Consider the following 13,165-nt stretch of genomic DNA (forward strand, 5'->3'; position numbering starts at 1 on the left):
GACTAAGGAGAGGGAACGGAGAATCACCAACCGCCTCGGTCTCTATTGCGGTTCCGCTGGTCATTTTGTCATTTCATGTCAAGTAAAAGGCCAGTGCTCATCAGTAAGCGGAGGGCTACTGGTGAGCGCAACTACTCAGGTCTCTCCTTCTAGATCCTGTACTACCTTGTCGGTCCATCTACGCTGGACCGGTTCGACAGCTTCCTGCAGTGCCTTGATAGACTCTGGGGCGGAGGGCTGTTTTATGGACGAAGCCTGGGCTCGGGAACATGACATTCCTCTCAGACAGTTAGGGGAGCCCACGGCCTTGTTCGCCTTGGATGGTAGTCCTCTCCCCAGGATTCAGCGTGAAACGCTACCTTTAACCCTCACTGTCTCTGGTAATCATAGCGAAACCATTTCTTTTTTAATTTTTCATTCACCTTTTACACCTGTTGTTTTGGGCCATCCCTGGCTAGTGTGTCATAATCCTTCTATTAATTGGTCTAGTAATTCTATCCTCTCCTGGAACGTCTCTTGTCATGTGAAGTGTTTAATGTCTGCTATCCCTCCTGTTTCCTCTGTCCCTTCTTCACAGGAGGAGCCTGGTGATTTGACAGGGGTGCCGGAGGAATATCACGATCTGCGCACGGTGTTCAGTCGGTCCAGGGCCACCTCCCTTCCTCCGCACCGGTCGTATGATTGTAGTATTGATCTCCTTCCGGGTACCACTCCCCCCCGGGGTAGACTATACTCTCTGTCGGTTCCCGAACGTAAGGCTCTCGAAGATTATTTGTCTGTAGCTCTCGACGCCGGTACCGTAGTCCCTTCCTCCTCTCCCGCCGGAGCGGGGTTTTTCTTTGTTAAGAAAAAAGATGGGTTCCCTGCGCCCCTGCGTGGACTATCGATGGCTGAATGACTTAACGGTTAAGAATCGTTATCCGCTTCCCCTTATGTCTTCATCCTTCGAGATCCTGCAGGGAGCCAGGTTTTTCACTAAGTTGGACCTTCGTAACGCTTACCATCTCGTGCGCATCAGGGAGGGGGACGAGTGGAAAACGGCGTTTAACACTCCGTTAGGGCACTTTGAATACCGGGTTCTGCCGTTCGGCCTCGCTAACGCTCCAGCTGTCTTTCAGGCATTAGTGAATGATGTACTGAGAGGCATGCTGAACATCTTTGTTTTCGTTTACCTTGACGATATCCTGATTTTTTTCACCGTCACTCCAGATTCATGTTCAGCACGTTCGACGTGTCCTCCAGCGCCTTTTAGAGAATTGTCTTTATGTGAAGGCAGAGAAGTGCGCTTTTCATGTCTCCTCCGTCACATTTCTCGGTTCTGTTATTTCCGCTGAAGGCATTAAGATGGATCCCGCTAAGGTCCAAGCTGTCAGCGATTGGCCCGTCCCTAAGTCACGTGTCGAGCTGCAGCGCTTTCTCGGCTTCGCGAATTTCTATCGTCGTTTCATCCGTAATTTCGGTCAGGTGGCAGCTCCTCTCACAGCCCTTACTTCTGTCAAGTCGTGCTTTAAGTGGTCCGTTTCCGCCCAGGGAGCTTTTGATCTCCTCAAGAAGCGTTTTACATCCGCACCTATCCTTGTTACACCTGACGTCTCTAGACAGTTCATTGTCGAGGTTGACGCGTCAGAGGTGGGCGTGGGAGCCATCCTTTCCCAGCGCTCCCATTCTGACGACAAGGTCCACCCTTGCGCGTATTTTTCTCATTGCCTGTCGCCGTCGGAACGTAACTATGATGTGGGAAACCGCGAACTGCTCGCCATCCGCTTAGCCCTAGGCGAATGGCGACAGTGGTTGGAGGGGGCGACCGTTCCTTTTGTCGTTTGGACTGACCATAGGAACCTTGAGTACATCCGTTCTGCCAAACGACTTAATGCGCGTCAGGCTCGTTGGGCGTTGTTTTTCGCTCGTTTCGAGTTCGTTATTTCTTATCGTCCGGGCTCTAAGAACACCAAGCCTGATGCTTTATTCCGTCTCTTCAGTTCTTCAGTAGCCTCCACCGACCCCGAGGGGATTTTCCCTGAGGGGCGTGTTGTCGGGTTGACTGTCTGGGGAATTGAGAGGCAGGTAAAGCAAGCACTCACTCACACTCCGTCGCCGCGCGCTTGTCCTAGGAACCTTCTTTTCGTTCCCGTTCCTACTCGTCTGGCCGTTCTTCAGTGGGCTCACTCTGCCAAGTTAGCCGGCCACCCCGGCGTTCGGGGTACGCTTGCTTCTATTCGCCAGCGTTTTTGGTGGCCCACTCAGGAGCGTGACACGCGTCGTTTCGTGGCTGCTTGTTCGGACTGCACGCAGACTAAGTCCGGTAACTCTCCTCCTGCCGACCGTCTCAGACCGCTTTCCATTCCCTCTCGACCGTGGTCTCACATCGCCTTAGACTTTATTACCGGTCTGCCTTCGTCAGCGGGGAAGACTGTTATTCTAACGGTTGTCGATAGGTTCTCTAAGGCGGCTCATTTTATTCCCCTCGCTAAGCTGCCTTCTGCTAAAGAGACGGCACAAATTGAGAATTCATCATTGAGAATGTTTTCAGAATTCATGGCCTTCCGTCAGACGCCGTTTCGGACAGGGGTCCGCAATTCACGTCTCAATTTTGGAGGGAGTTTTGCCGTTTGATTGGGGCTTCCGTCAGTCTCTCTTCCGGTTTTCACCCCCAGTCTAACGGTAAAGCAGAACGGGCCAATCAGACTATTGGTCGCATCTTACGCAGTCTTTCCTTTCGTAACCCTGCGTCTTGGGCAGAACAGCTCCCCTGGGCAGAATACGCTCACAACTCGCTTCCTTCGTCTGCGACCGGGCTATCTCCTTTTCAGAGTAGCCTCGGGTACCAGCCTCCTCTGTTCTCGTCCCAGCTCGCTGAGTCCAGCGTCCCCTCCGCTCAGGCTTTTGTCCAACGTTGTGAGCGCACCTGGAGGAGGGTCAGGTCTGCACTTTGCCGTTATAGGGCGCAGACTGTGAGAGCCGCTAATAAGCGTAGGACTAAGAGTCCTAGATATTGTCGCGGTCAGAGAGTATGGCTCTCCACTCGAAACCTTCCCCTTATGACAGCTTCTCGCAAGTTGACCCCGCGGTTCATTGATCCGTTCCGTATTTCTCAGGTCATTAATCCTGTCGCAGTGCGACTTCTTCTTCCTCGACATCTTGGTCGCGTCCACCCGGTCTTCCATGTCTCCTGTGTCAAGCCCTTTCTTCGCGCCCCCGTTCGTCTTCCCCCCCATCCTTGTCAAGGGCGCACCTATCTACAGGGTCCGGAAGATTTTGGACATGCGTCCTCGGGGCCGTGGTCATCAGTACCTAGTGGATTGGGAGGGATACGGTCCTGAGGAAAGGAGTTGGGTTCCATCTCGGGACGTGCTGGACCGTTCGCTGATCGATGATTTCCTCCGTTGCTGCCAGGTTTCCTCCTCGAGTGCGACAGGAGGCGCTCGGTGAGTGGGGGGTACTGTCATGTATTGTCATGTTATGTCTTGTTCCTGTTCTTTCTCTTCTCTTCGTTTCCCCCTGCTGGTCGTATTAGGTTACCTTCTCTCCCTCTATCTCTCTCTATGGTCCCTTTCCTTCTCCCAGCTGTCCTCATTCTCCTCTAACGACCTTGTTTACTCTCTCACACCTGTTCCCTCTTTTCCCTCTGATTAGGTCTCTATTTCTCTCTCTGTTTCTGCTTCTGTCTTTGACGGATTCTCGTTTGCTTCGCCCTTGTTCTGTCCTGTCGTAATCTGCCTCTTCATTAGATGCTGCGTTTGATCAGGTGCCTCTGTCCTCTACGGCCCGCGCCTACCCGGAGGGACCTGCAGTCTGTTGCCGCTAGCCCTGCTATTCTCCTCTGCTGCTAGAAGGGGACTAGTCAACCGATACATCTGAAGAGGATTTATGTTTTCCCTGTGTTTGAACATTAAAAGACTCTGTTTCTGTTAAACCGCTTTTGGGTCCTCACTCACCTGCATAACACTTACCATTGTAAGTCGCTCTGGATAAGAGCGTCTGCTAAATGACTTAAATGTAAATGTAAATATGACATAGACTGACCAGCTGAAAGCTATGATCCCTTATTGATGTCACTTGTTAAACCCACTTCAACCAGTGTAGATGAAGGGGAGGAGACAGGTTAAAGAATGATTTTTGAGCCTTGAGACAATTGAGACATGGATTGTGTATTTTTGCCATTCAGAGGGTGAATGGGCAAGACAAAATATTTAACTTCCTTTGAACGGGTATGGTAGTAGGTGCCAGGTGCAACTGTTTGAGTGTGTCAAGAACTGCAACGCTGCTGGGTTTTTCACGCTCATCAGTTTCCCGTGTGTTTCAAGAATGGTCCACCACCCAAAGGACATCCAGCCAAGTTGACACAACTGTGAGAAGCATTGGAGTCAACATGGGCCATAATCCCTGTGGAACGCTTTCGACACCTTGTAGAGTCCATGCCCGAATGAATTGATGCTGGTCATAGGACAAATGGCAGGGGTGCAACTCAATATGTGACTGACTGGCTCAATTCGGTCTTATGTAGCAAAATTTGAAATAGACTCAGAGCTAGAAAATGTTACGTCATACACTATAGTTGAGGAACAATGGGAAAGTAATTCTGCTTTGAAAGTTGATAAACATGTAAGCCCACTTTTGAGCAATAGGCCCTTGACTGTGTTGGGACACCTGCTGGAGAGCTCTTTGTCTATATTCATTCAGCTTCGTTCACAGTCTCTTAAGCCTTAGCCCCACCCATCTCTTTAAGGATTCACATGCGAGGCCAAAGATTTGTCGTCCGCATCAAACTTGTCGTTGTGAAAAAGTATAAACACCAAAACGCCAGGCCTGGAGGTTCAAAATAGCATAACTGGTGTATTTTAACACCAATAAACCCATCCGTTTAAACATGAATTTAGTATATGTCGATATATCAAACCAGGAACTAAAAGCAACTTTCTAAACAATGCTTTGGATCGTTTCTACCTTGTTTAGCTAGCTAGCTAATGTCAATGACCATATCATAGCTGACATCTTAACTTTATCTCATTTGTATTCATTATTACAGGAAAATAAACCCACAACAAGATCATTATTTACAAGTTAATGGCGAGCTAATTACAGAAAATAGCTTACGGTTATGAGTGTGCCGAAATAAAAGCAATGCATTCTACCGTAGAATTTTAGAACTTGGACACAGTCTCATTGGCCAAAAGTTATACCCTAATTTGACTTTGGTGCAGGTCATGTTGTTCTTTACATTGGTAAACACACACTATATCAAATAAAATCTAAGTTTATTCATCACAGGCACATGATACAGAATGTGTAAACGGTAGGGTGAAATGGTTACTTGCATAGCGGAGTCTGTTGTTTAGACATGTAACTTTAGCTAATGCGCTTTTGTACATTGTGCTCTTCCATACATTTGACCTTATTTTATCGCCTCAAAAACGTAAATCTTCCAGGTCAACTCTAATATGAATTGTAATTCACAATTTCTCCCCTTTCCAGAAAAATTAATGACGATACCTTCATGCTGCCCGTCTCTGCATGATTGAAGAAAGCAATGGTACTCCACCAGGTCTTTTTAAAACTTATCACCTCTAAAAAACACTATAAAGAGTTTAAATAATGTCTCATTACATACCTATTTGAAGGTTTTTATCATTTGAATAGGGTTCTTAGGGCGGCGCTAAATATATCTTCACAATTAAACTGTGGGTCGTGACCCACAATTAAACTGTGGGTCGTGACCCGTCACACTTTAACGTATTGCGTCAGCGGGGTCAGTGTTTTCAACCTTTTTCCAGTACTATTGGTCCATTACCATGCCAATCAACGCTTAATCGATACTTAGTTCACACCCTGGATTTTGATACAACACAGTCGCTACAGTCCCATTTAGTTTTCATTGCAGCCTCGTTTGAATGCCGCGGTTGCCCACATATGTACATAACTGAGTTAGCTACCGTTAGCAAGCTAGCTAGCTAAAGAATTAACCATAATCACAACTCATAACGTTACCATCCTGCATGAATCTGAAGCTAGCTAAAGCTAACCAACTAGGTTCAATATTAGCTAGCTGCTATGAGAAATACTTTGACAAAATTTGAAATGTATATTATCTGAAAATGTAGCTAGCTGGACTTTCTTACCCGTATACATGGATGAACGCTTCTCTCCCTCTGTCACAGATGCCATGAATCCCCTTAGTTTGAAGATGTAGCTAATCTGGAGACATACAGTGGGGAGAACAAGTATTTGATACACTGCCGATTTTGCAGCTTTTCCGACTTACAAAGCATGTAGAGGTCTGTAATTGTTATCATATGTATACTTCAACTGTGAGAGACGGAATCTAAAACAAAAATCCAGAAAATCACATTGTATGTTTTTTGAGTAATTAATTTGCATTTTATTGCGTGACATAAGTATTTGATCACTTAACAAACCAGTAAGAATTCCTGTTCGTTTTTCTTTAAGAAGCCCTCCTGTTCTCCACTCATTACCTGCATTAACTGCACCTGTTTGAACTCATTACCTGTCCACACACTCAATCAAACAGACTACAACCTCTCCACAATGGCTAAGACCAGAGAGGGTTTAAGGACATCAGGGATAAAATCGTAGACCTGCACAAGGCTGGGATGGGCTACAGGACAATAGGCAGGCAGCTTGGTGAGAAGCAACAACTGTTGGCTCAATTATTAGAAAATGGAAGAAGTTCAAGATGACGGTCAATCACCCTCGGTCTGGGGCTCCATGCAAGATCTCACCTCGTGGGGCATCAATGATCATGAGGAAGGTGAGGGATCAGCCCAGAACTACACAGCAGGACCTGGTCAATGACCTGAAGAGAGCTGGGACCACAGTCTCAAAGAAAACCATTAGTAGCACACTACGCCGTCATGGATTAAAATCCTGCAGCGCACGCAAGGTCCCTCTGCTCAAGCCAGTGCATGTCCAGGCCCATCTGAAGTTTTCCAATGACCATCTGGATGATCCAGAGAAGGAATGGGAGAAGGTCATGTGGTCTGATGAGACAAAAATAGAGCCTTTTGGTTGAAACTCCACTCGCTGTGTTTGGAGGAAGAAGAAGGATGAGTACAACCCCAACAACACCATCCCAACCGTGAAGCATGGAGGTGGAAACATCATTCTTTGGGGATGCTTTTCTGCAAAGGGGACAGGATGACTGCACTGTATTGAGGGGAGGATGGACGGGGCCATGTATCACGAGATCTTGGCCAACAACCTCCTTCCCTCAGTAAGAGCAGGTCTGTATGGAGGAGTGGGCCAAAATCCCTGCTGCAGTGTGTGCAAACCTGGTCAAGAACTACAGGAAACATATGATCTCTGTAATTGTAACCAAAGGTTTCTGTACCAAATATTAATTTCTGCTTTTCTGTATCAAATACTTATGTCATGCAATAAAATGCAAATTAATTACTTAAAAATCATACAATGTGATTTTCTGGATTTTTGTTTTAGATTCCGTCTCTCACAGTTGAAAACCTGCAAAATCGGCAGTGTATCAAATACTTGTTCTCCCCACTGTATGTACATATTATCATTCACCCCTTTTACATTTGTGTGTATAAGGTAGTTATCAGCTTTCAAAACATGAGGCACTTCCGGATTGGATTTTTCTCAGGCTTTCGCCTGCAACATCAGTTCTGTTATACTCACAGACAATAGTTTTTACAGTTTTGGAAACTTTAGAGTGTTTTCTATCCTAAGCTGTCAATTATATGCATATTCTAGCATCTTGTCCTGACAAAATATCCCGTTTTCTAAGGGAACGTTTTTTTCTCCAAAAATGAAAAGTCACAATAGGTTAAGAACAACAAGTAGCCATCACAAAGCCCTTACCTCAATCCCATAGAGAATTTGTGGGCAGAACTGTGCGAGCAAGGAGGCCTACAAACCTGACTCAGTTACACCAGCTCTGTCACGAGAAATGGGCCAAAATTCACCCAATTTATTGTGGAAAGCTTGTGGAAGGCTACCCAAAACGTTTGACCCAAGTTAAATAATTTAAAGGCAATGCTACCAAATACTAATTGAGTGTATGTTAACTTCTGACCTGCTGGGAATATGATGAAATAAATAAAAGCTGAAATAAATCATTCTCTCTACTCTTATTCTGACATTTCACATTCTTAAAATTAAGTGGTGATCCTAACTGACCTGGATTAAGTTAAATGTCAGGAATTGTGAAAAACTGAGTTTAAATCTAATTGCTAAGGTGTATGTAAACTTCCGACTTCAACTGTAGAAGCACAAGCATTTTTCTACACTCACGTTAACATCTGCTAACCATGTCTGTGACCAATAAAGTTTGATTTGATTTATACAACGCCAGAATTCGGTTTTCCAGAAAGAGGAGATTATTAGCAACACGTTTGCAGCTCTTCTCAATATAAAAAAGCGGTGTTAGAAAGCATTACCTACACATACTGAATAGCTCATGTTATAGAGAGAAGCATGCTACATGGTAGACCAATCCAAACTAATCTCTCGGCATGTCCAGCCCATTCATTATCTCAGCCAAACATGTGGGAAGGTTCCTGGCTTTTTCCCTGGCTAAATCAACTAGGCTCATAATTTAACAATTTTGTTTGTATTTACAGATAGCAAACAAGTTTGGTATTAACCCTTTCATGCGTGAGTTCCAAATATTTCTAACGGTCGTCCCAGCGTGAGTTTTTTTATGCATGTGATGTTAGAACGTTCTCTCCATTCCAGAATGTGATTGTTACGTAACAGTACATTTAATCCACACTGCCCGCAAACCAAGGCACGCAGCTTGTTTTTATTTATTGGCCGTTTTCAACTTGTCATTTCAAATGATTTTCTAACGAGTTTTTTATTTTCAAAGAACAATTTGAATTGAGGTGTGTTCCGCCTCATTCATTCCCATAAAAGTAGCAATTTTAACTTTTGCAGACCAATACATTTCTTTTACATTTCTGACCCGGACAAAATTCCCCAAACACTTCCCAATTGTTTGTGCAGTTCAAGTCTGCAGACATTTGCCCTTCTCTCGTCCTGCACACACATGTTCCACATTTTCCATCTCTTTGCCTGCATTGCATTCATTGTTGTTTTCGTTATCAATAATAACATTGGAAATGTGTGCGTTTCTATCAAAGTAAGTGCCTTATAACGTTATAATAGTTTCTGTATGTCATGTTATACTGTTTCTACTGTATCTCACTGTGTGTATGGAGCATAATATATCTGTGTATATTCCTTATAACTGTGGTAACCAGGGTAACGTTACTCATTTCATAACCTTTATGGTGTTATATTCAATCGTGCTTAAGTAGCTAGCTACATTATTCTATTAGCTCTGTAAAACAATGCTAATTTCGTCAGAGAAGTATTGGCTTGTTGTATTTTGAAGCTACCCTGGAAAAATATCTTCTTATTCCACTTGGTCATTTTCTGAGTTCATTCCACAAAGCTGTTTATCATGTCCACCTTATTCACTGCCCCCATTGAGGTTATAGTCAAGCACGCAGTCTGGTTTGATTTTTCTCTCTCCCATCAGGTGGTCCACCTTCCCTGTGGCCGACATGGTTGCTGTTTGGACAGTGGAGAGGACATGGATGTCTCGTTTGTAATGCCACTTTACTGCCATCTGTTGACATTTCTTATTTTGTATAACGGGTCATTTAGGATGGCAGTAGCATTGTTGATCTTGGGTCTTGGGAAAAAAGGGTGGCAAAGAAGGGAGTTGCAAACATAGGATCTGTACTCCAGTATTCTCTAAGGGAGTTCTTCATTACTATCCACATGAGAAGGACTGTCACCAGGAAGGTATACATTTCACTAATTGTGGTTGTCACCCATTTAGCGAGTTTACCCCCCACTCCTGGCTCTCTTCTCCTGTAGCTCTAAGGCATAGCGATTGGTCTCCTCTACTAAATCTCCCACCAGCTCCTCTGTCAGAAACAACTTTAAGCACTCTGCCTCAGATGAAAATGGCAAGGGGCGTTGCACTCCAGACTGGGACTCATCAAAGCAAACAGCAGGGCCAGGAGGGGTGAAATGGCTGGCGGCCTTTCAGCTACCACAGAACTCCTGGACTTCATCCACTGTCGGTCTGCCTCCATCACCACCAGCATCTTCAAAGGGACCTGGGACTTTGTCAGGAATCCTCAGATTCAGGCTTCTCAATGGCTACAAGGTTGGGGGGCAGGTCTTCACTGTCAGAATCTGATTCCTGACTTTCATAATCAGACTTATTGTCAGATTTTTTTTAAAATCTCCAGAATTTCCACATTTGTGAGTTGTCTCCTTTTGAAAAACATTGCTAATGCTACAGCTTAGCTCACTAGCTACATACATAAACAACAACACTGAATGGCTCAGAGTGGGAGTGAGAGGTTACGTGATTGACTGCCGGCACGCACCCAGATTCTTGCATAGATTGCAAGATTGTAAATGGGCACATATTATGTGTGTAAAATACTTTTTTGAAGGTTGTACTGATTATGAGCTAAGCTAATTCCAGCTGTGTAGCCATGTTTGTTGACATACAATGCATTCTGGGTTTCACGTAATCGTCTGTTGTACCAAAGCTGTTATAACAGAATGAGGTGAGTAAGGGTTCACTCATTTTTTGAGGACTTCCAGAAATGAATGGTGGGATGTGAACGATAGGTAGACGACACCTCCCCCCAACATGCATACTATAAACACACCAAACTCATCTTGTCTCCTCTTATCTTTGGTTTCTGTGAGGAGAAAAAAGCTTGGCAGCACGCCATCTTCAGCACTACCCATCTTCGGAGTACTTTAGATTTCTAGAGAGTGTTTTACTCAATTATTTCGATCAATGGTGAGCACACCCGTGATGTGACTAATTATAAATAGTCATTTCTATTAGCTAATTCATATTGCAGTTTGTCAGCGAGAGTAATTCAAATATGTCCGCTTGTGTTAAGTCAATCTTTCCTCAGTTAGCGCTAGGACAAATGTAGCCTACATTTTTCCGATTTCGATGATTGTGTTATGCTGTAGATACTTCTGAATGTCTGAACATTGCATCCAGTCATAAACAGAACTGTGATTCAAACATTGCTAAGAGCTGCTGGCAAACGCAGTAAAGTTTGAATGAATGCTTACGAGCCTGCTGCTGCCTACCACCGCTCAGTCAGACTGCTCTATCAAATCATAGACTTAATCATAATAAACACACAGAAATACGAGCTTTTGGTCATTAATATGGTCAAATTTTGGGGCGGCAGGTAGCCTAGCGGTTAGAGCGTTGGACTTGTAACCAAAAGGTTGCAAGATTGAATCCCCGAGCTGATAAGGTGACCTTAGTTCCTTTTTTATGTCTTTATTTTAGTTGGTCAGGGCGTGAGTTGGTGTGGGCATTCTATGTTTTGTTCTGTTGTTATATTTCTATGTGTTTGGCCGAGTATGGTTCTCAATCAGAGGCAGGTGTCAGTCGTTGTCTCTGATTGGGAGCCATATTTAGGTAGCCTGTTTTCTATTGTGTATTGTGGGTGGTTGTATCCTATGTTAGTGTTTTCACCATACGGGACTGTTTCCTTTGTTTGTTTGTAATTTTGTTCAGTGTTCTGTTGATTTATTAAATACACTGCTCAAAAAATAAAGGGAACACTAAAATAACACATCCAAGATCTGAATGAATTTAATATTCTTATTAAATACTTTTTTCTTTCCATAGTTGAATGTGCTGACAACAAAATCACACAAAAATGATCAATGGAAATCAAATGTATCAACCCATGGAGGTATGGATTTGGAGTCACACTCAAAATTAAAGGGGAAAACCACACTACAGGCTGATCCAACTTTAATGTAATGTCCTTAAAACAAGTCCAAATTAGGCTCAGTAGTGTGTGTGGCCTCCACGTGCCTGTATGACCTCCCTACAACGCCTGGGCATGCTCCTGATGAGGTGGCAGATAGTCTCCTGAGGGATCTCCTCCCAGACCTCGACTAAAGAATCCACCAACTCCTGGACAGTCTGTGGTGCAACGTGGCGTTGGTGGATGGAGCGAGACATGATGTCCCAGATGTGCTCAATTGGATTCAGGTCTGGGGAACGGACCGGCCAGTCCATAGCATCAATGCCTTCCTCTTGCAGGAACTGCTGACACACTCCAGCCACATGAGGTCTAGCATTGCCTTGCATTAGGAGGAACCCAGGGCCAACCGCACCAGAATATGGTCTCACAAGGGGTCTGAGGATCTCATCTCGGTACCTAATGGCAGCTAGGCTACCTCTGGCGAGCACATGGAGGGCTGTGCGACCCCCCAAAGAAATGACACCCCACACCATGCTGACCCACTGCCAAACCGGTCATGCTGGAGGATGTTGCAGGACGTTCTCCACGGCGTCTCCAGACTCTGTCACATCTGTCACGTGCTCAGTGTGAACCTGCTTTCATCTGTGAAGAGCACAGGGCGCCAGTGGCAAATTTGCCAATCTTGGTGTTCTCTGGCAAATGCCAAACATCCTGCACGGTGTTGGGCTGTAAGCACAACCCCCACCTGTGGACGTCGGGCCCTCATGGTGTCTGTTTCTGAACGTTTGAGCAGATACATGCACATTTGTGGCCTGCTGGAGGTAATTTTGCAGGGCTCTGGCAGTGCTCCTCCTGCTCCTCCTTGCACAAAGGTGGAGGTAGCGGTCCTGCTGCTGGGTTGCTGCCCTCTTATGGCCTCCTCCACGTCTCTTGATGTACTGGCCTGTCTCCTGGTAGCGCCTACATGCTCTGGACACTATGCTGACAGACACAGCAAACCTTCTTGCCACAGCTCACATTGATGTGCCATCCTGGATGAGCTGCACTACCTGAGCCACTTGTGTGGGTTGTAGACTCCGTCTCATGCTACCACTAGAGTGAAAGCATCGGCAGCATTCAAAAGTGACCAAAACATCAGCCAGGAAGCATAGGAACTGAGAAGTGGTCTGTGGTCCCCCCTGCAGAACCACTCCTTTATTGGGGGTGTCTTGCTAATTGCGTATAATTTCCACCTGTTGTCTATTCCATTTGTACAACAGCATGTGAAATTGATTGTCAATCAGTGTTGCTTCCTAAGTGGACAGTTTGATTTACATTTACATTTACATTTAAGTCATTTAGCAGACGCTCTTATTTCACAGAAGTGTGATTGACTTGGAGTGACATTATGTTCATTAAGTGTTCCCTTTATT

General features: G+C 45.0%; 1 long non-coding RNA gene across 1 annotated transcript in view; it reads left to right on the top strand.

Moving 5' to 3' along the window:
- The window catches only part of LOC124043773, a 45,402-nt gene extending 34,240 nt beyond the window's left edge, over positions 1 to 11,162 (top strand). Inside the window, exon 4 of the long non-coding RNA XR_006840380.1 lies at positions 9,518 to 11,162. This is a non-coding gene — a long non-coding RNA (uncharacterized LOC124043773). The remainder of the gene's footprint in view (positions 1 to 9,517) is intronic.
- The last annotated feature ends 2,003 nt before the right edge of the window (positions 11,163 to 13,165 follow it).

Source organism: Oncorhynchus gorbuscha, linkage group LG09, assembly GCF_021184085.1.
Source record: "Oncorhynchus gorbuscha isolate QuinsamMale2020 ecotype Even-year linkage group LG09, OgorEven_v1.0, whole genome shotgun sequence".
NCBI classification, from domain to species: domain Eukaryota; kingdom Metazoa; phylum Chordata; class Actinopteri; order Salmoniformes; family Salmonidae; genus Oncorhynchus; species Oncorhynchus gorbuscha.